At 37.8% G+C, this 24,775-nt stretch overlaps 1 pseudogene across 1 annotated transcript in view; it reads left to right on the top strand.

The window, feature by feature from the left end:
• Positions 1–24,775, top strand: part of LOC149229841 (cycloartenol synthase-like) — a 377,687-nt pseudogene that overhangs the window by 226,498 nt on the left and 126,414 nt on the right. Inside the window, exons 8-12 of the transcript XR_016247969.1 lie at positions 7,356–7,469; positions 7,685–7,807; positions 7,931–8,053; positions 8,149–8,247; positions 20,594–20,650. The product of XR_016247969.1 is annotated as a cycloartenol synthase-like (transcript). The remainder of the gene's footprint in view (positions 1–7,355; positions 7,470–7,684; positions 7,808–7,930; positions 8,054–8,148; positions 8,248–20,593; positions 20,651–24,775) is intronic.

Raw genomic sequence — 24,775 nt, 5'->3', positions numbered from 1 at the left:
GGGAGGAATGATCTAGGTGGCTACAACAATGGTCAGAATCCAGAAATAGCTCAAAAATCAAAGTTTTTAGATTTCACCAAAACCAGGACTAGATAGTAGTGCTCATCGTCCTAATTCCAATGGCACAAACGACACTCAAATCCGAGTCCAGATTTATGAGGGTCCAGATTTTGACGGTGTCAAAAAGGGGTTGTGTTTATAGTCGTTTGACATGATTTCGCACCACAAATTCAACAGCGGTGTCCGTTTCTGCAGTTGAGCTTTGTATTATCAGGACATCCCCGAAAGTAGAGGTATATGAAGTAGTGATGCCATGTCTTTCTTTTGATTTGAGGAGATGATGTTTTTGTTGTTGAGATCATTGTTACCATTGTTGAAGGATACTTGTATGCCACGTTATGTGAGAATTTATTATCTTGTCATGCTGAAGGAGGGCCCATTTGAATGAAAGTTCCTATAGGAGAACGTCTTGTGGAGAGACATGCCACTCTAGCTGAGGGAGTTTATCCTTGTAGTGACAAAGAATGTACTATGTACATCATCATCATCTTGCAACATTTAATGAAGCGGCCTCCCCACTCTTGACACTGGGCCTAGAGACGTAACCCACACTGGGTGAACTCCGTTATCAATGTGTCTGTCTTTGATTTGATGGTCGTCATTATGTTTCATCTTCTTTAAAGTATGCACATGTGGTTGTTTTATATTCTTTCACATGCAATTCTATTAACATCACAGAAGTAAAAGATCTTGGTTAATTCCGGTCGCTGAAGAGATTCAGATCAACCGCAGATATTAATAGTTTACCGCAGGCTTCTAAATCAAGGTTTTCGATTATTAACATTGTTGGGTTCATCTCTTCGATGTTATTTAGTTGATTTTGCTAGATAACTTTATAGTTGAAGATATGGATCATTGTACTCCCTCTTTGCTGAAACATTCAATGAAAATCTAATAAGAAGAAGAATTTGAAAGGGTTTTCCCCTTTGTGGGGTTTTGCCCTGGTCTATGACCAATCCTAGTGTCTTTATGTGTGAATGTTTTTCTTCTATCGTTCCTTTATGTTTCACTGCATTAATGATGATATTGTTCTTTCTATCTAATTGCATATGTTGCTGAATAATGTTAGGATGCTATGGGGTGAATTAAATGAGTAAAATAATGAAATGCAATTATCTAAAGCAAAGAACAATTTATCCCTAAGAAAGATTAACATGGTATCAGAGCTGGGCTGAAGAAAAGTCATTGAGATCACCCCTATGAAGACACCATTGATGATAGCAAGAGAAGATGGAGGAGACCTAAAAGAATGCTAGGATTTGAAGGAAACCCTTGGCAATTGATGGATATCATGAGGTTAGGGTTTGGAAGAAATCTTGGGATAAGATAATGGCTTGGGCTTTTGCAGTTTTGAAACCCTAGCATGATCAGTGAGAAGTTCTAGCACTTGTGTTAGATTTAGTGTAACCCTAGTTGGGATAGTCTAAATTAGGTTTGATTGCTGATGAAATCAATGAAAATATTGAAGGCAAGGTTGGTTCAAGAAGATGATCACCTCTCATTAAGATAAGTACCTTTTAGATTTATATCACTTCTTTACGATCTATTCTTGTTCAGGATTATTGATTTAATTATTGCTTTTTGTGTAATAGATCTAACCTGAAAATATATAACAATGGAAAATATGCCCAAGAAATAAAACAATAGATGATAAAACTTCAGATCTTTATTAATATCAAACCCTTGAGGTAGGGAAACACCATACAATTACTCCTTAAGGAAGGAGATCACTCTACAAGCCATATGCTTGTCAATACAAAACAATACTTGGCATCCTCAATGGGGAGTCTCTAGCCTCTATATAGGCTTCATACATACAATACCATAGGTCTCTAAATACCATACATCCAATACCATGGGATTATCACGTTATTTCCTAACTACTTGTGGTTCCTTGCATAATGCGGGTTAGCCACTTTATTTATAAACTATGGCCCATTTATTTATCATCCTTAATCATTACATCATATTATTCTCTTGGGTATGTCTCTCTGTACCCCATATTATCCCCCCAGGTATACTACATTCCACCCCCCTTAAACATGTTTCGTCCCCAAAACATGAAAAGAACACAAATAATAAGATCTACTCAAAAGAGTAGTCCATTGGTACCATGCATGTGCATCTAGCCATCCGAGAGAAAGGTGAACACTCGATCTAGTTGGTGCCTCGCTCGCTTGACATGGGCGTTGTTTCTGGTGGTTCCTCTACGTCAATGTGTTGTGGGTGGCTCGTCACACCTCTCTGTGTGTCGTCCAGGGGTTGTTGTCTTGCTAGGTGGTGTGGGTGGTCATATGCTGAAGCGCTAACTGATGGTGTATCTTTCTTCAATTCGCCACGTGATGGAATTAGTGGTATTTGGTACATGTGGCGCCTGCGGTTGTTGCTTGTCTTCCATTATTACTTCCACCACAGACTCCTCATCTGATGTGTCAGTACCCGCAAAGTTCTTTGCTTGGGCCTCCTTGGACCCTACTTGTTTACTGATGGAAATATCCATAAAAATCTTGACTTGAAAATATATAACAATGGAAAATATGCCCAATAAATAAGACAATAGATGATAAAACTTCAGATCTTTATTAATATCAAAATCTTGAGGTAGGGCAACACCATACAATCACTCCTTAAGGAAGGATATCACTCCACAAGCCATATACTTGTCAATACAAAACAATACTTGACATCCTTAATGGGGAGTCTCTAGCCTCTATATAGGCTTCATACATACAATACCATGGGTATCTAAATACCATACATCCAATACCATGGGCTTATCACATTATTTCCTGGCCTATGACTTTACACCTCAACCTTAGAATATCTTTCACAAGTGATCCTATCCTTCCATGACTCCTCCCATCGGTTAAAATCTGTAAAGAGCAAGGGGTCTTAGCTGTAGTGACAGTGGGCCATTGCCCAATTGCTAGCACTTAGTCTAGCTTTTTATCTTGTAAGGTTTCCCTCTCCAAGGCCTGCTAGATTGTGTGGTAATAATAACCTTGTTGAAATGAGGGATAATAGATGAGAATAGGACTAACTTCAGTACTGTCAACAATTTGACTTAGTTGATTTACTTCTTCCATGCCAAGGGATTCCTTTAGCTTTATGTTAACAAAGGGAAACTTAGCTAATTTGGTCAAGTAATGGGCATTTATCAAACCCAATTACCCAACCAGTTATAGGGAATTTCATATTAGGGGAAGTATTTTCTTAAGGTTCCTCTTGAGGGCCTTTTTTGCTTGCCTCGATTTTTTGATTACCTTTCTTTAGAAATCTCATAGGGCATTGTTGATCCACTTGAGGGGTGTTGCCTTTATTTCTTTGGTAGCTAATTCCCTTGCATATATTATCTCACATTCTTTGGATTTCTTCTTGACATGGCATTTCACTGAAGATCCTAATGGATTTTTTTGTATCTATGTCATTGTCATTAACTTGTTACGTATTCTTTTGGGACAAAGGATAATATTTTCTCCTTTAAAACAATGTGTTGCAAGAATCCAAGTAGTTGTTATTATCTTGTTTGTTTGACTTTATATTGAACATGTCTACGTATCTCATATAAGTCTTTTTCTTGTGAAATTCATTGCAAGATTGGCAATATGTGGGGGAATCGTAGTCAACCATGTTGATTAATTCTAGTGTTGTGGGAGGCCTCTGATTTTTGGGAGGACTATGATATCCATTTCTATGGGGATGTCCATTATGTTGTTTTCTCTCCATTTGTAGGAACCAATTTTGCAACGCATGTTTTCTACTAGAGTAGAAAACTTATCGCTACAACAAGAGCCATAATGACCGTCATCATCTTCAACATCATGTTCTTCTCTAGTTCTTGTTGCCTCAAAATCTAGCAGTCCTTGTGAGAGGCCTCACAAGGCAAAAGCCAGACTATGACACAATAATGAGGTGGATGTCATTGTCAACTCAACGCTCCACCTCCCACTCCTTAGCGGAATTTCACAACATGAGGGGATTGCTAGTATAAGTCACCTAAGGGTATTCTAGGTTGATAGGATCGAGGTGACACTTTAAAAGGATAGATCAAGCTATTTCAAACTAGGAACAAGGCATAATTATTTGTAATAAGGAATAGTGTACCTATGAAGAAGCCTATGCGATAGGGGCTGTAGCATAGGTTTTCAAGATATAGCTCAACAATGTCACACCTAGGCATACAAACAAACAAAAAAGGCTTGCTTGTAAGGGTGTGACAAACCTTCAAATGACCCTAATTTGAAGTTTTTATGCAAAATTAGGGTTTTAAAAGCTCTAAAATTGCCTAAGGTTGATGATGTTAGCCCTAGACAGACACTTTTAACCAAGAAAGTTCGATGTTCTAAGGTCAAAAAAGGTGAAATAGTCCCAAATTAGCTCAAACACTCAATCCCTAGTTGAATTTTGCTTGAACCCTAACCCTAGCAGTTTTCCTTGAAGGGATGAAATTATAGGAAGAGAGTAAAAATGTAAGATTTTGAGGTTTTTGATCATGATGATGGTTGTCATTGCCTTCTATCTACTTGGGTGATGGATTCTTAGGAGCTTTGACCATGGAAATATCAAACCCTTGAAGGGAGTAAGGGGGAAAGCCTAGGTTTTCACTTGCTAACCTTCGCTATCATTTAATGAGGGGAGAAATTCACTAGAAAAATGCTCTCTAGGAGGTTTTCTAGGGAGTTCAAAGATACAAGATTAAAGCATGCAAATATTACCAAGCATTTCATGTAAACATATGCATTTAGACAAGGAACATAGGAACCCTACCAATATTTCATTACACACAATAAACATAAAAGATAGTCAACAAAAATTACTCACAATATATCCAAGAACATGCCTTCTTTCGAACCCAAAATGACGTCTCCACAACAAGCATTATTGTCTACTAGCCAAAATCCACATAAGATCACATCTCCACAAAGTAACAAAATACAAAAGACGAGTCGAGTCTCTTTAAGAGAGGCCGAATTGCACACTAGTGATGATGAATAAATGAGAGAGGTAATCCTCTATTTATATGATGTCTACCTCCTCTAATTTATGACTAAAAGCCCCTATACAAGTTCAATTTTTGAGTGGACATAAAGTAAAATTGGGTTACAATCCAACCCATTAGCTCAACAACAAAACATGCCAAAATAAGCCCACACGTGTGATCCGCAAGCCTAAAAGGTTAATGACGTCATGCCCTTTTAGGGCTCCAAATGCTCCATCCAGGCAAATGAAAGGCTAAAAGTGTCTTCAAGCATCATGATTGATAAACTATCTCATCTTAAGGGGTAAATGGAATGCTATATCATAAAGAGAAAGCTTTGATCCTTGAACTATGAAACAAAATAAAAACATTAAAAAAGAAGTAAAAGGCACAACAAAGGGGTGGAAAAAACATGGAGAGAAGAATAACTCATGCCTCCACGATTTCTCCCTCCATTACATCTATACACTTAGGATGTGGACTCTCATTAGTTGGTCCCCTATCCATGAAGTCCTTCCCCTCCATTGCCACCTATTCTCACTAACACCTATGGATTGAAGGGTTGACCTTGGAAATGCCACCACTAGTTGGGGGTTGGAAGCACCTAAAAGGGTTTACTACTTAGCCACCTTACAAAGGTAGGGAACACCTTTATGGGACTTGGTCTAGTTATATATTTGAAGGTGATCATGGTTTGAAGTATTAATATGCCCTTGAAACTTAAGTATGGTCCACTTAAATGCATTTATTATCTTAATCTATAATAAATGATTGCTTTCACTTAAGTTTGAGTTGGTTTTTCTAGGCAGTCTAGAGCAACACAGGCCTTGAGGGCACCCTACTCCACATATGCCCAGGCCATACATCACATTTTTAGAGAGCATGATGATTTAGCAGATGCAACGTTGCCTACTTATAGTAGAGCATTGGTAGTTGATGCATATCCTAGAGCACCTGTAGGAGCCACAACATTGAGCTTCTCTTGCTTAGAATGGAGGATTCTTGATGATGTACCAGTGGACCCAGCATGCCCCCAGGCTAACCTTGACACTACTTGATGGGCATGCCATGATCTAGGGCCCAAATGAGGATGTTCATCCGTACGATAATTAAGGAGAGCTTGTTGCACTTGATGGAGCCTCAACAATGGAGAGAGAAGGCACCATGTTGCCTACTTGCCGCACATGGAGATGACAGAGCCATCCACCCCATTGTTGTGTCATAGCTTGGCTTTTTCATTGTGAGACCTCTCACAAGGCCTACTATATTTTGAGGCAATGAGGCTTACATACATAGCATAAACCCTAGCATAACAAGAGAAAACCAACAACAAACAAGAGTGATTTCTCCATGAACATCCAAGACATCTCTCTCTTTCTCTCTCTCTCTCGCTCGCTATCTTCTCATAGGGATTTCTCATGAAACCTAATGTCTCGCTCCCTACAAGACTTCTCTCTCCTAGGTTTTTCTCATAAACACTAATGTCAATCATAAGTAAATTCTCCCTTATGGACTCAAAGCCTCAACGCAAAGGTTATCTCTATTGCAGAAGATTAAGTGCAACAAGGAGACTATGGTTGGGTGGAACATCCTTCTTCTGCACCTAGTTGGTGGATAATTTCCAAAAAGGCAAGTGTTTGATTTACTTGTGTAATTGTTAAATTATTGTGGTTTATATGATGAATTGTATTAGTTTATAATTATGTTTATTTCTATTTTCTTATTTAAGTTTGTATCTATAAATTATGGTGTAATTGTCCATTGAATAGTTTCATTATGTTTGCATAAGCCTATTTTTATTGTCTCTACATCTATTAATTAGCGGTTAGCAGGACAATGACGAAATACATCAAAACAAGTAAATCAGAAATAGAGTATCAAAGAAACAATTAGAGTGAAATTTGGTTGTCTCCAGAAGTGCCCCATAAAGCACAATGGGTGTTGGGTATGCTATGAAAATCATAATAGGTCTCCAACAGTGTTTCTACAAGTTAGAGAGAAAATAGATGAACTTACCAGAAGTGAACTATTTTATAATCCTTTGTTTATCTTTACAAGTTTCCTTTTGGAAAAATCACCGTTAAAAACCTGCTATTGCAAACAAAATACTTGCCAAGCGTATATTCAAGTTTTTTCTTTGCCAATCAATGCAAAAGAGCCAAAGTGCAAGGGTTCATTTAAGGAATTTATATGAGATTTGGTATTATGTAATTATTAATATAACATGGCTCAATGCAATCCACATTTCTGGATCTGGAAAATGCTCAAAAGTTGCCGAGGCTGTAAAAAATTTAATGTTTTTCTTTCATTATTTTAGGTAATGAATATGCTATGTTGCTGGATAGAAGATAAAAATTCAGAGGCATTTAAAAAGCATATTCCACGAATCCTAGACTATCTATGGATTGCAGAAGATGGCATGAAGACGCAGGTCAGGATTCAAATTATCTCTGGGTAGTCCGCATTTTTATGAATGTGTTACTTCATTTAAACACATTCATTGAAATTCAGGGTGGATAATTAATACTTTTGATTCCTATAGGGAAGAATGAGGGTAAATTTCTCTGGAACTTTTTCATTGCTATTTGTATATTATTGCACTTGAGATGGTATTTTCCTCATGCCAGCTTGGTATTTCATTTTCAGTGCCATGATGGCAGTCAGTTATGGGATGCAGCATTTGCTATCCAAGCTCTAATATCGGCCGACCTCCTTGACGAATGCGGTCCACTGCTTAAGAAAGCACACGCGTTTATAGAAAAGTCACAGGTTTATATAATTCGTTAATTTGTCTAAATAAAAAATGGTTCGTGTTCTGTCATACTGTATCTTAGATAAAGATCTAAATATTATAAAAGCATTTTTACATAGATGCATTGCTGTGTTTGGAAGGTTCAAGAAAATTCTCCTGGTGAGTTTAGTACCTGGTATCGCCAAATTTCTAAGGGTGCCTGGACTTTATCGACAAGAGATCATGGTTGGGTTGTGGCTGACTGCTCTGCTGAAGGGTTAAAGGTGTGTGAAGGGACTCAATGTATCATTTCATATTTTATTTGACTTTATAATCTATTTGTTGTTTACTGAATCACAAAATGCCTTTGGTCATACAGGCTGCCCTAGAATTGTCACAACTGCTTGAAAACATTGTTGGAAAACCACTACCCCAGCAAAGGATTTTCGATTGTGTCAATTATCTACTTTCCATGCAGGTAAGCAGGCATTATATCCTTCAGACAGCCTAATCGACTGTCCAGAAGCGCACCATAATTACAAAATTATTAATGTAAGAGATTTTATTTTTATTACATTTGGCCATAAAGTATTTTTTTAAATTCATTTCATTTGTCCTGTTGATGAAGTGTCTTAGTTTTAATGTCTTAGAAAAGTTGTACCAGACTTCTTGGTCAAAGTATAATGACTGCAAGGTTTAGATGATTGGACGCATGACATGGTGTGGAAAGACTAAATTAAGCAGATTTGACAGTAGATAACATTAGTTTTCTTTTCATGTTGAAAGGCTAAGCATAATATATGTTTTGACTACTTTAAATTATATATAGAAAAAAGTTAATAGAATTTTTTTTTAAAATTCAGATTAAATTTTATTAAAACTAGACCAAGTCCTATACATGTTATAGAGGACCACTAACATTATATATATATAAAATAATGTCTTTATTTATTTAATATTAAATATTATCTAAATATAAATAAGGAATTTGGTATAAAACAAGAATTTTATTTATAAAATTTTAATGTACGAGGTACATTTAGATTTTTTTAATGTCATAGTTTATCTATTAGATATTTTTGGAGGTTTTTATGGTTTATTTTCTATTTTAATTTGCCTAGAATTCAATAGGGATTTGTTGCAATCACAAGTTTGAGTTAGGAACTCTCTACAATCCAAGTGCCCCAAGGGTTTTTCAGCACCTCCACAAGGGTTTTTCAGGGTGTTGAATCCATATATGTAGCCAAAAACCTAGTTTAAACAACACAAACCAAGATTTGATAATAAAAAAATCTGTTGGATTCCGGCCAAAACTCCAAAATGTCTACTAGTTAGACAACACTTTTTTAACATTCTACTTGCTACCAAAGTAGTGCGCTTACATATCACCCTGCAACTATTAAGAATGTCCTATCTATTATATGACTACACAAACCAAAAAAAGGGCATATAGATCCATCTCTTACCATCTTGATTACATGAGATAAACAAACACTGAACAATATATCCTTCACTAGAACAAAAAGCTTGTTGCCTCAAAATCTAATAGGTCTTATAGAGGGGTACTCTACAAGGCAAGCACTAGACCAAGTGACAAAAATGAGGTAAAGACCCACTGTCACCACAACCAATACCCCCTGCCCTTTTTGGATTTTTGCCATTGGGATGAGTCTCGGTATAAGGTCACTTACAAGAGATATTCTAGGTTTAGAGGTTTAAGGTGACACAATAGGCTTCCAAAGGATGGCTCAACTTAAGTACAAGGCTCAAACAATGATGAAGAGACAATTTGCATCCCTTAGAGAGGCCAATCTTGGGCACTCTAGACCTAGGGTTTGAATAACAACATGCAGAATGGAATATCTTAAAATCAAGGTGCCAAGGAAAAGGTTTCCCACAATGAGTATTAGCAATGCAATGGAATATGAAACCTTCAAGAAACCCTCAAGTTGAAGCTTAACCAAACTAGGCTTTCTCCTAGGGAAACTAACTAGGGCAAGAAAAATTATGGTGAAAAATGGATGAATTAGCCACCAAGGAGGATGATTTTGAGGCAACCAATCCTACTCTTCATGTTGAATCCTTCCAATGCCGAAAATTCTTCTCCTAGACAAATTTTCACTAAACCATAGATGAGGCAGCTTATCCTTAAGAGGGATGAAATTTAGAAAGAAAAGGAGAGCGAAATTCAATTTATGTATGAAATAGAGCTTGATCACCAAAATCACAAGGCCAATGCCTAGTCCTTGGGTTGTGGAGTCTCTGGGTGTTTTAGGTTATCTAATTATTGCAAACGAGTAAGGATGTTTTGATGACATAGCACAAAATCCTATGCTTCGGGATTCGTTTAGTTCCCAATAAAACATGGAATTGTGTGAACTATTAGATTTTCGTGTGGAGAATTGAATAATATTGTACCATAACCAAGGAAATGCATACAGTCTCTTTGACACATAGCCATGTTCGAAAAAGTTGGGTGTACTCAAGACATGGGTTGGACAACGTCTACATAGTGCAATCACCCCTTCAAAATGAATGGCTCCCCTAAACCATGTGTCTCAATTGGTTCATCCCAAGGGCCTTCAATCCTATCCAGGACAAAAGGACTTGAAAATGGGGACTAAAGGGACCGCACATGGTTGATCATAATAGGCCTAGGACACCATATACATAATCATCACATGGTTTACAAGGATTTAGACTTAAATATCTCTAGTATTAGAATGATGTTGTCATGAAAAATACTAGGGTACCTCATTAGGAGTTAATGGGACCAAAAGATATTAATGGAGTTGAATCATCGCTTCTTGGCCTAGCCAAGATTTACCACATGTTAGTCTTGGGGATTTCTCATATTTATTTGCCCCTAATCTATGTCACCAAGGGTGGCATCAATGCCAAGTTTGTTTAGACTTATCCACAACCAAAATCATTCAAGGACTTGAAGCATCACCTCTTCTCGATGCCAGTCCTTATTCTATGTGATTTGCAACAACTATTTGAAAACACGGCAAACTCCTCAGTATGCCATTGTTGTAATACCCATTCAACATGGACATCCTCTGACTTATCACATCAAGGCATTATCCAACATAGTTCACAAATAACTTACCTATGACAAGGATCTTTTTCTACATTTTCTAGGCCTATTGGTAAAGGAAGCATTTATGGGAAAGTAATTAGTCATCCAAACCAACCAAAGGCCTTGTAATTTATGCAGACTTCGAGCAAGTTGCATAGGTTGCAAAACAAAAACCATCATAACTGGTCCATACATGTTCGATAATTCCACCTAAAGGTCAAGAAGGAAACTAGAAAACCAAATGAATTGGACTTTACCTTAGGTGACCTCTAATTGAAGCATTGGTTGTAATCCTCAATTGTTGTGGACAAAAGACTTCAAATTTACCCTTGTTGTACTATAGTGATAATGATTTTGTTGTTACATGTTAGACACTCATCATAGTTAGGACATGTATCACACTTTCATCTCTATGATGGAATTTTTATCCATTTGGGCCATCTCTATGTTCATTTAGGCAAGCATGAGAAGGTGATTTTGTAGGGGCCATATAGTGGGGATGGATGAGTACTTTTCCTTGAAGAAGTGGTAGTGTTGTTGAAATACTTATACTAGCCAAATATAGGATAAAATATCTTTTTATGTTTAACACAACAAAAATATAATTTTTCACAACTCTATTATCCACAATCATTTTAAAGTGTGCTGGGGTTCTAACTATTGGCCTCAAATGATATAGCATTTTCCATTGGAAGCATACGGGAAGATTCACCCCAAGCTTATAAGGACCTAGAATAAGCCACGAAACGTTTTTGGACAAATACAATATATCCAATAATAGCTTAATGAAATTCTACAAAATAAAAATGCCAAGTATAAGCAACACCACGATTAACACAAGTTTCCACACTAGTATGAGGTTGCCGATACATTATGGTTGCACTTATAGGAGTGACTTAAGAACTTAAGATGAAAATCAGATCATCCATTATGAATCTCACACCAAAGCAAAGGTAGTGCGTCAAAATGATTTTGGCTTCAACTTGCCAACCTAGTCTTTTTTACACATCACTTTCAATGTGGCTTTGTTTCAACGATACTTCCTGCCTTTTTTAGAAACATTGGAGGTGGTAGAGAATTAGACACATACAAGGATAAACCTTGATTATGTTGGACAAATTACATTAGAAAAATCATGAACTCCAAGACGAAGAACATTTTCCAATAGAATATTCAACTCTTTTGGATTGTCAAAGCAAGGTTCATGGACTTTCATTTGCTATGCCATGAGGGTCAAGGGGATGTCAACCCCCTAGAAGGGTCCAAGTGGAAATGCCATTGGTAATCTTTGGATAAGTTAAAAAATCTTAAGAATTACTCAATGTGAGGTATTTTAAACAAATCTTTTCTACTCAGGTCAAACATGTGAACCTTTGAGTGGTATGGATAATGTCAAGGTAAGTCTTAGGTTATTTTCATGGTGCAAAAATTCCCTAATAACATTTTGACCAAGAAAAGGCATTAGAGGACCTTTTTTTATACTGTGTACTGTATGGATGAGAAAGGAAATTACTTTTGAAGACAAAGGAAAATACTTGATCAAAGAAAAATATTTATAAAAGGTTGATAATTGATAAATAAAATGATTGTCTTTTTATATGTAGACATTTTTGAATGTTCATTGGAGATTTATGAACCCAATAATTTGCATTAATATAGTTTAAATAACCTACTTTAATTTTGGGGAAAGAGATTTGAACCTTTCACCTCTTCCATGCAAAAGCAAGAACTTTACTAGTTGTTCATGGGACAATCCTCGAATTTAATGAATTATACAATAATCCAAGAAAAATGTATAACATCAAATAAAATAGGCTAAAATATACAGGCACACTATTATATTGACCCAAAACATGATGTTTAAAAAAATGTTTAATGTTGCTTTGAGTTTTTTCCCGACAAATGTCCCAAAATGTCCCTTTTAGTGCATTGTTAAATGACCTGAAAACTATTGTTTAATGACATTAACTAACACTTTCTAAATCCAATCAATCTTTATTTAATAATTTTGATTAATATATGTAACTATTCTGTTAATCTTAGGTATGTTCTATGCTTAGAGCAATTTATTTCAATTTTCATAGTTAGCTCAATATCTTTTCCAGATTAGCAATCACATCAACATTAAAGTAAACTGCAGATAGAACATAAACATAAATCGCAGAAGACAAGCCAAGACAAGAGGACACAAGATGTGGTGCTAGCCAGGGACAAACCCTAATGTGGGGAAACCCTTGATCAATTCTTCTTATATGTTCTTCAATAGTTCAGCAGAGAGAGAGAGAGATAGTACGTTTACAACAGAAATCAGCACTTTGACTTATCTAGATAAGAGCATAGATCATCTCTAAGAAGATGATACATGAGATCAGTTGAAGACATGCTGCTTCAACTGATTCTCCAAGGTGACTCCTTCACCTATCGTTGTACTGCATTTCGTCATCGTGTTGCACCTCACCGCGTTGCACCATGTTGCACCCATCATCACTATGCTGCATCTCATCACGCTTCATTACTCATCACTGTACCCATCACTGTATTGCATTATGTGCCATTGCTACACCATGTTTCCGTACTAACCTATGCTCTGGTTGCACCTTGCTTGCTTGTTGTCCCTTGCTTGCTTGTTGTCCCTAGCATGCTTGTTGTCCCTAGCATGCTTGTTGTCCTTAGCATGCTTGTTGTTGCATGCTAGCTGTAACATTGCATGCTTAGTGTATTTGCTGCTAAGTACCATACAACTGTCCCAATGTTAGTTAGTTGTCCCTTGCATGCTGCTCTCCTTCAGAGATAGATGCTCCGACAGTTCCCGGCAGTTCTGGCAGTTCCGCCTGTTCCGGGCTGTTCCTTGCAATTCCCAGCAGTTCTGGCTGTTCCAGCTGTTTCTGGCAGTTCCCGGTAGTTCCGGCAGTTCTGTCAGTTCTAGCTGTTCCAGCTGTTTCCAGCAGTTCTCGGTAGTTCCGGCAGTTCCCGTCAGTTCCAACAGTTTCGACAGTTTTGGCAATTCCGGCAGTTCCGGCAGTTCCCAGCAGTTCCGGCGGTTCCCGGTAGTTCCGGCAGTTCCGACAATTCCAACAGTTCCTGGCAGTTCTGACAGTTCCGACAGTTCTGACGGTTCCTGGTAGTTCCGGCTGTTCTGGCTCTACCAGCTGTTCCCAGCAGTTCCGGCTTCTGCCCTCTAGATTAGGGCAGGGTTATCCCTTAGGATCTCTCCTCCTACTAAAACCCAAAGACAAGTAGAGAGGAAGAGATCCCAAGTGTGTTGAAAATGACTTGAAGGCCACCTCTATTCATACTAAAACGTTGAGCACAAGTGGGGTTTATTTGGTTGTTGGCTGACCTTGACGAATAGTCCCATAACACAAATAAATTCATATCTCCATGAATACTTATCGAAATCGGATGATCTTTAGATCAATCCTACACCTCTCGATGAGAGGGATCCAAGAAAAATATCAGTTTCCATTAATAAGATGACCCACATGGAGTTTGGCCCTAGTTGCCAATTTTAACATTCCCTCTCAACTAGGGAGAACTCCATCCGCTGATCCATATGTCCGACTGTACTATCTCTGCCATCAGTGCCCTGCACTGCTCTGCTTTGCTCTGCTGAACCATGAAGAAGAAGAATTGATCGAGAATGTCTCATACCATTCTCTACTGATCCGAAGTCAGTTTCATCTGAAGAGAGTGTGTCACATCACTCTTACTGACCCGGAGTCAATTTTATTGATCCCAGATCAATATCACAAGAGAGTGTCTCAAACCACTTATACTGATCCTAGATCAATGGAGGTCATCCTAGCATAGGGAGTACGGTAGATACAACGATGCATCCATCGATAGTACTACTATGGTCCCCAACCCCATTTCCCTGCTCATTGATCAGATGAGAGGTACTTCCCATGAGTCCCAGACTGCATGGGTAGGATGCCTCGACAGGAGAACTAATCATCCTGTCCATGAGAGAATGAATCATCCTGCCCCACAGCCGCCACAGGAGAACTAATCATCCCGGGCCACAGGAGAACTAATCATCCTGTTTCACAGTTTCCACGAGAGAACTAATCATCCCGGCCCACAAGAGAACTAATCATCCCGTTCCACAGTTTCCATGGGAGAACTAATCATCCCGGCCCACAGGAGAACTAATCATCCTGTTTCACAGTTGCCACAGGAGAACTAATCATCCCGACCCACAGGAGAACTAATCATCCTATTTCACGGTTGCCACGGGAGAACTAATCATCCCAGCCCACAAGAGAACTAATCATCCTGTTCCATAGTGCACCCCTAGGGGAGGGTGAGTCGCCCTGTGGTCGTATGTTGCTCCAGTAAGTACCCCAAGCCCCCCAGAGCTCCCAAAGCTCAATGCATGCAACATGCAGGACCCTTATAAGAAGGTCTCTCAACGACTCCAAGTCGTTTGGGAAAGTCACAGATTTGACCTTTCTCGAGGCTTTGACAAAATGTCTACGACCTGTACATCAGTCTCAATGCGATGGAGCCTCCTCGCTCATCGGCTTACCATATCCCAGATAAGGCAGTATCTGATGTCTATCTGCTGGAGCAATCATCGAATACGGGATTCCTCAATAATCAAATCCCCCCTTTGGTTGTCACAAAGAATCACAGTGGTATTCATCATGTGTACAAACAACTCACTGAAGAGCTTCCACAACTAGGCAGCTTCATACGAGATCATACTCGTAGCTATGTATTCGGTCTCGGCGGTGCTTATAGCAACCGACTTCTGCTTCCTTCTCATCCATGATATCGAAGCAGAACCCAAAGAGAACCAGCGCTGAGAAGTGCTCTAGTGATCCTCCACACTGCCTGCCTAGTCAGCATTTGAATAATCATGCAGCTTCATATTTCCGGCAGTGTATCTCAATCCATGAGAGATTGTGCCCCGAAGATATCTCAGAAGATTCTTAGCACCAATCTAATGAGGCTCAACCAAATATGAGCTCACCATGCTAACTGCAAAACATATGTCTGGACAGAAGTTCACCAAGAACATCAATGCAAATGAGTTTATGGAACTCAGAGGCATTTCCGAAATTTGGTCCGGCATCATCACCCTATAACTTCTGAAAGTTAAGATCCTCGAGGTAGTCGCGGGCTTGCAGTTTACCATTCCACATCCGGAATCCAACTCCCTCTTACTTCTGCAAGTGAGAGGGTCAGCACCTATTTGAAATAGGTCATCCTCAGAAGGTGCTGGTATGAGAGGTCTATCATCCACAACCTTTAAACAATTTTTTGGATCGGCTTCACTCTTAGTGAATCTCAGCTTCATCTGACAGCTATCAATCCTCTCATACTATGCCCGGGGAATTTTGCTTCAAGCCATAGAGGGTTTTCTTCCACCTGCATACGTGAGATTCCTGATCATGAATCTTAAACCCATAGGGTTGTTCCAAACCTGTGGACCTGCTACATGAGGGGAATGGTCCCCTTGTAAGATATCCTTCGGTACATCTCAGACATGTACTTTCATGCTCTTTTTTAATTCAGGCATCCCTGTCACCATCTGACTCACAGACCTCCAGTGCTATGTGTCAATGGACATGGTCCCCAGTGGACTTCCTGCAACTTGATACAACCCTGAACTCAAAAACATCTTTGAAAATTCTATTTTCAAACACGTACCTTTCCATCGATGAGTGCCACGGTGCCACCCTGTAACCTTTGACTTCCATTGCCAAAATGGACACCAGGTTCTTCTTGCGATCAGGTACATAAAAGAGATTCTGTAAATGAATCGAGTTACCCTCATTCAATTGAGGGGTAACATTCCCTACACCCTTTCCGGGATAGGTGGCATCGGCTCCAAGTATAATCCCACGATTGTTTCCATCTCTACCAAATTAGAGAGTGCACCCTACTATCCGATGAAGTGTTTTGAAGCACTACAATCAATAAGCCAGATTCCCAAAGAATCTGAAGGAGAGGGCCAATACAAGATAACGCTTCTTTATCTTATCAAAAACAACATTTGATTCTTCATACCTGGGGTTCCTTGCTTTCTTTGAAGAGTCGGCCATTTCCTTGATGACCTGCATTACCTGTCATTCCTCTGATCATTGAAGATGTCCCTGGAATGATTGTTATCTTCATCAAGAGATGTGTCTCTGCCATTCGGACACTCCTTCGCATAATGGCCGAACTTATTGCAACCAAGGCATCTACCTTTCCTTCCACCCTTATATCTAGACTTCCTAATGAAGTGATCTTTAGGTAGGCCATCAAAAACTTCCGCTGCGCCATTCTGATAATATTCTCTGCTTCGACTTCACCCTCGGTGAATTTGAAGAGGGATGAGGAATCCACTGATCCTTTTGTCCTTTCCCAACTGTCTTCGGTGATTGCTCTTTCACTCTTGCTTGGGCATTGGCTTCACCTCAGCTCTGATACCATGTTAATTTTAGGTATGTTGTATGCTTAGAGCAATTTGTTTCAATTTTCACAGTTAACTCAATATCTTTTCCAGATTAGCAATCACATCAGCATTAAAGTACACTGCAAATAGAACATAAACATAAATCGCAGAAGACAAGCCAAGACAAGAGGACACAAGATGTCGTGCTAGCCAGGGACAAACCCCAATGTGGGGAAACCCTTGATCAATTCTTCTTATATGTTCTTCAATAGTTCAGCAGAGAGAGAGAGAGAGAGATAGTACGTTTACAACAGAAGTCAACACTTTGACTTATCTAGATAAGAGCATAGATCATCTCTAAGAAGATGATACATGAGATCAGTTGAAGACATGCTGCTTCAACTGATTCTCCAAGGTGACTCCTTCACCTATCATTGTGCTGCATTTTGTCATCATGCTGCACCTCACCGCATTGCACCATGCTGCACCCATCATCACTATGCTGCATCTCATCACGCTTCATTAATCATGATTGTACCCATCACTGTACTGCATTATGTGCCATTGCTACACCATGTTGCTGTACTGACCTATGCTCTGGCTGCACCTTGCTTGCTTGTTGTCCCTAGCATGCTTGTTGTCCTTAGCATGCTTGCTGTTGCATGCTAGCTATAACATTGCATGCTTGGTGTATTTGCTGCTAAGTACCATATAACTATCCCAATGTTAGTTAGTTGTCCCTTGCATGCTGCTCTCCTTCAGAGATAGATGCTCCGACAGTTCCCGGCAGTTCCGGCTATTCCTGGTAGTTCCCGGCAGTTCTGGCAGTTCCGGCTGTTCTCGACAATTCTGGTAGTTTTGGCAGTTTCGGCAGTTTCCGGCAGTTCCCAACAGTTCCAGCAGTTCCCGATAGTTTCGGCAGTTCCCGGTAGTTCCAACAGTTCTGGTAGTTCCAGCAGTTCTGGGAGTTCCCGGCAGTTCCGACAGTTCCCGGCAGTTCCCAGCAGTTCCGGCAGTTCCCGACAGTTCCCGACAGTTCCGGCTGTTCCCGACAGTTCCGACAGTTCCCGGCAGTTCCAGCTTCTGCCTTCTAGATTAGGGCAGCGTTATCCCTTAGGATCTCTCCTCCTACTAAAACCCAAAGACAAGTAGAGAGGAAGAGATCCCAAGTGTGTTGAAAATGACTTGAAGGCCACCTCTATTTATACTAAAACGTTGAGCACAAGTGGGGTTTATTTGGTTGCTGGCCGACCTTGACGAATAGTCTCATAACACAAATAAATTCATATCTCCATGAATACTTATCGAAATTGGATGATCTTTAGATCAATCCTACACCTCTCGATGAGAGGGATCTAAGAAAAATATCATCTTCCATTAATAATATGACCCACATGGAGTTTGGCCCTAGTTGCCAATTTTAACATATTCAAATAACATCTAAAGACAAATAGAGCAATGAAGGCTATTTCTAAAGCTAGTAATTAATACATCAAAACAAATGAACAAAAAATCACTACCAAACATCTATAAGACTTCGTGCATACATAGATTTGAACTTGGTACTTTTGTATAATCATCCATTTAAACTACTAAACCACAAAATTCTACGGACAACAAATTTCTAACTATTTATCATGAATACTTGGGTCTTTTATATAACAAACTGTTTCAACCACTAAATCACCACCTTTCATGGAGAAAAAAAATATAATTAGTTTAGTATGATAATTATGTATATTGAAAACAATTTATTGGAGTATATTATATATCATGTTTTCCATGGAATTAGGATATAGGTCACTCATGAGAGCACAAAATCTTTTCTATTGATACTAACCCATGTAGACAAACCCACTTCATAAAGATCATTAAGAAGAATGGAAAATATTGAATTGAAGATTAAATATAAAGAATCAATTTTTCTCTTCACCCCAAAGCCTCAAGTTGCTTTAGTACTAGGAAAAGCTTGTGATTATTGGTTTTGAGCTTATCAACCACCTTAAGATTATTGTAAGAAAACTCTCGTTTTTCTCTATGAAATACATATTCTAGGGAAACCCATCGAACACTTCCCCTTGTTACAAGGATAGTACCCAAGTTAAATTGGATTCTACAAAACCTTGAGGCTTTATCAATATAGTGCTCAAGGTCATTACAAAATATACTCATTAAGAGCACGATTCACCACTTGCCAAAATGAAACCTAGGTGGGGTGGATAATCCTCCTCACAACTATCTAGGCTAGACCCAATTGACAATATTGTAGTGAGGTCTACTATTGATTTCATCCCATTGTGATTATAATTTAGATTTGTCAAATTATGCTTTTAAGCTATGGAAATGCATAAAATTATATACATTCTATCACTAGTTTCACTTGTGTTTTGAATTCCATTGTCACCGTGGCTCATTTAACTATTGATATCAATGATTAGTACTAACTTCATATACATTAGCAAATAATAGTTTATTACTAGATTCATCTCATTGTTCTTTACAAACACCATTTATTAATAATAATAATTACTACATTTTAGAAAGAATACTTCACAATTGCTAGTTGAGGAGTTGTCAAGGTTTTAGGTCTTTGACTTTTTCTAATACCCAAACAAAGTGTGCGATCAATTGTTTTGAGAGCATCATAACACATGCATAATACATGTCAATTGCTGTGACTTCCTATTGTTGTTGTAGAAGTTTAATCCATTTCATAACACTTATTTTTGAAAACAACACAAAATATGATTGTATAATAATGATATAATAATGAGCCAATCCATTTAACTACTAAAGAGTTCAACTTCTTTAAGAAACCTTACAATGATTTTTAGTATCCTAGGAAATTTCTTGGCCTCCATGAAGGTAGTTCTCAGAAGAGCATAATTTAATTACTAGAGAAAACTAGAGTGCTTTTGTATAATTTCACTGTGTATATCTTGGTTGGAGTAAAAATAAGATATTTGTGTGGATTCATGGAGCTAAAAAAAATATGCTAGTTTTTTTCTCATTTAAAATCTACCATTATAATATTTTGTTTATTTACTTGCTAGCATGTGGAGTTAGAGAATATGGAATTGACTTGTAAATATTGATTATTCTCCATTTTAGTGGGTTGAACTTTTGAATATAAAGAAGAAGTTGAAATTACAAAATTAATGTAGTTAATATAAATAGTGGGGAAATATTATCATTAGGTTGGTAATTTCACTGTGACAAGACAAATTCATTCTTTTCATTCAAAGACACTGTCTTCATTGTTTTAGAGATCCAAACTAACTATGATTACTTAATTTATATTGTTGCCAATGCAGAATACAAATGGTGGTTACTTAATTTATATTGTTGCCAATGCAGAATACAAATGGTGGTTATGCAACTTATGAATTGACACGATCCTATAATTGGCTAGGGGTAAGCTATGTCGCTCTATGCAATTTCAAATGATTGAGATTTTAATTTTACAGTGTCAGAGTATTAATATTTTACTAATTATTATTATTTTTACTATCTTTAAAAAATGATAAATTTATTTTCTTATCTTATTTATATTTTATTTACATAAACATTCTTCCACTAGCATTCTGCAGAATGACACTTACAAAAACATCACATTTCCAAAAGAAGTTGATATACTTGAAATAATATACTATGTCCGCTTACAACATTTAAGAAAACGATAAAAACATGGACAAATACATAATTCCAAACACACTGTGGTTTTTTCTTTCTAGAAGATTTATTAGAGAAGTCTCAAGGCATTAATTTTTTATTTTTTCAAATCCACGTGAATTGGTTTTTTGCAAGCACAGAACTGTGTGCATGTAGACAGGTCTCAGGCATTAGTTTTTTTTTTTTTAAATCCTCATACTCAATCTTTCGAATTGGTTTGTCGCAAGCACAGAACAATATGTATGTAGAGAAGTCTCTATGCATTAGATTTTTTTATCCGCATACTGAACAACCTTTTGAATTGCTTTGTCGCAAGCACATAACAGTATGGATGAAAGGAAATTAGTTCTTTGCATATTTAATGAAAATAAACTTAGGGTTCATCAGGGTAACGAAGTTCCCTCATTTCCACGATGTTGTGAGAACGTGGGATCCCGATCGGTGAGGCAGGGTGGCAAAGTTCCACGTTGGCTTGTTCCGAAGAACGGTTTGGTGTACATGTAGGCAAAGATAGTTTCAAACTCAATCACACATATTTTCCTGTAATCCTAATTTCATCCCAAAAAAAATTGTGCACTTCAGCATGATTATTTGGTGTGCCTTTTATGAGTAATTGGGTATTAATAAGAAAGCTACGAATATATAAATTGATTTTTTCATGATCAAAGTTTGTGGAGTTGGCTATAAATGTTTAGTAGCGTAGGGTTTTTTCTGTCTTGAACACGAGAATAGCCTTGGGTAATGACTCTGCTACTTCATTATTTCTGGATAGTGTATATATATTATATATTCCAAGAAAAGAGATCGTATATTTGATATTTCAAGGGAAATCACAATATAAAGTCATGTCTTTTCCAGTGTTTAGAAAGGTAGGGATCAAACTTACTCTAAATGCAAAGAGAATCTAGTATCTGTGATTATCATCAAGTTCTTAGTTAGAGTCATCCAAAACAAGGCATTTAACTCTCTTTTATAAACATTGTAAGCTAAAATTCAGAACATAACTACATAAAAGTCATCATAGGTATTTTCTTGTCCTCGCAGACTTCCAAAATAGGGAGATTACATCTTTAAGATTAGATCTCCCCTCTACTATCTCAGCAACAGTGATCTGGCCTTCTTGAATAAGAGTTCCTTCTTTGAACTGATTTTCGATTTCTCATTCAATCATTGGAACATATGTTGGACTGTGATCATGACTAACAGATTTCTTATGTCTATGATTCTTTCGATAATCATGGTTGTAATAAATTCTCCAAGCTATTTCTCCCATTCATCCAATCAATTACAATTTTGGAATCTTCTAACATTTGTACTCCGTTTATATTACTTCCCAAAGCAAGTTAAGCAGCATCCATAGAGTAGTTATCTTTCCTCTATTGTTTGGCCACATCTAGCTTTGAAGTTAATGTAATGATTATCCAAAAATAAAATTCGACCAGCACCACACCTTCTCGTAGAACCTTAACATGCTCCATCAAGGCAGCTCCGCACCTTTGCCTTATCAATTCTTCATTCTTTAGGAATACTTGCATACTATACAGTGATATGTGGTTTAACGGTAAGTTTCGTTGGGTCAAACTAACGAGACCGCGGTTCAAATCTCAATGAGTATATGGCCTACTATGAGCTCGGCTCAAGGAGTAGACTCCCCATTTCCGAGAGTCTCAACTCTTGCTAAATCATAAGATCTGGTATATTTAGCTTGCAGGTTGCTGGATATACCCTTGGTGTTATAAGGCAGCCACGAGGGTTGATCCTGGACCTCCCCTAGATTAGTCCAAAGAATTACCGATTCACCATGGTTAAAAAGAAAGAAAGAATACTTGCATGCTTGATTTTATTTTTGGTTTCCATATCCCTCTATGAGCATAGGTAACCCAATGGCTCACCTATATTGGTAGAATCACTATATCCTGAAATGTCATCTCGTTTTTAGTTAACTATAAAGCCTACAAAATCATACCAGGGAGTGCCCTCTGTATTGACACTGCTTTGTCTGAAGGCCATCCTTTTAGACATTCAAAAATGTTATTGCTTGATCATTTCCCAGCCCCATTTGACAATTTTAAAGATTTAGATCACATATTTTGCAAAGGGACAATGTACAAAGAGATTGTCAATGGATTCTTTCTCTAAATTACATAGAATACATCATCGATGACCTTTTCAAGTTTTCCTTTTGCAATTATCCCAATTGAGCACTTTGTTGGATAATCCAACAATAAAAGGATCTTCAAAACTTGAGTTTCCACATTGAAATCTACTACTACTCCTTTACAATGCTTTAAAAATTATTCGCATTGGAACCGGAGCTGGTTGGTTCTATTGACCTGATCCTCGTAGGCATCAAATTAGCCTTCAAACTGGTTCAGGGACTGGTTCGGTATGCAACCGGTCACCTACATGCTGCACATGGTTTAGATATGAAAAAGGGTTAATTTTTATTAATTTAAAAACCTACAGATACTCTTTGCACCCTTAAAATATGAACAACCTCTCCCCTATCTATTTCCCTCACACCTCTATCATTGAGCATTTGGAGTTTGTGGAGCTGCATTGAAGAGTTTTGATTTGGAGTAAGTTTGGAGCTTGTTTGGCATTCCTTATGGGCTATTTGCAGTGCATTTGGCATCTAAGCTAGAAGGCTATAACCCTTCTACAAGCTTGGAAGGGTTATTGACTAGATTCTTGTGCTCATTGATCTCATTCAAAGGTTTGTTAAATCTGGCCCAGTTTTTTCTCTCTTGAATTATATTTCATTTGATGAAAAAAATTAAAATAGGGTTTCTAGATTTGTTTGGATTTACCATGGCCCCCTGAGTCAAATATTGTACATAGGTCCATGTTGATGTTGTTGATAATGAAATGCTTTTCTAATATTGCAAGAAACACTTAAAAGTGGGGTAGTCATGGGTTGAAATAACACTTGACTGGCTAAGTTACCAGACACGTCTTCCTCCCCCTATGTCATGTATTAACTTGTCAGACACAACACGAGCATGAGACATTTTGGCCATGTGTTTGGCACATGTCCTTTTCATAGGACACATGTTAGAGATGTGTTTGGCATGTGTCTTGTTCACAAGACATGTGTCAAACATGTACTCTAATCATGTTCTGAAATTCAGACATGTGTTTGGTGAAAAAGCAACTTGCAGTCTCTTAAAATCGATTTTTTTCCTCATTCAAGTGCAAATAAGGGCAATTAAGTAGTGTTACAAGGGATTGCAAGTGTTGGGAGTGGATTTGTCCAGGCCCTACTAATGCTATGTAATTAATGGCAATGTTAAATTTTTAAAGCAACAGTGACTTAAAGTTTTAACATTACCATTAATTGTTTCAAGATATTTGTCCCAACCTCACTAGATTTCATATGGAGAAAGTAGACTTTTAGATCCCACTCAAAATCCCACAGACTTAACAATTTTTAGGATTTCGAGATTTGGGAGATCGCAACATTTCCATTCGATTCTATCATGTATGAGCATATGGAACTAGCATTTAATCAAGAACACCAATCCCTGTATATACCTCAATGTTGATGGAAATGATTGCTGAACTCCTTTGTCATGACCCTAGCAAAAATGTGCCCATCACTCAAACAAAATCTTGATTTGACATGATAAGTTTTTTCTATCTTATTTTAATGCTTAGAGGGTGATATTGATGATGAGGATCCCAATATAGGCAATGATTTTGATGATACATAGTTATTTGTTATGGCACAATTTTGATTTGGACTCTAGAGGCCATCTAGAGCCTCTTTGTTGTTGTATTTTTGGTTTAGAGATGGATTGCACTAGGTGCTATTTTGGTTATATACACTAGTCGTATGATTGAATTTGTGTCATCATCATGTAAAAT

Source organism: Pinus tabuliformis, chromosome J, assembly GCF_031772625.1.
Source record: "Pinus tabuliformis cultivar Carrire ecotype Pingquan chromosome J, CPIR1, whole genome shotgun sequence".
NCBI classification, from domain to species: domain Eukaryota; kingdom Viridiplantae; phylum Streptophyta; class Pinopsida; order Pinales; family Pinaceae; genus Pinus; species Pinus tabuliformis.
This window is presented reverse-complemented; position numbering and strand designations above follow the sequence as displayed.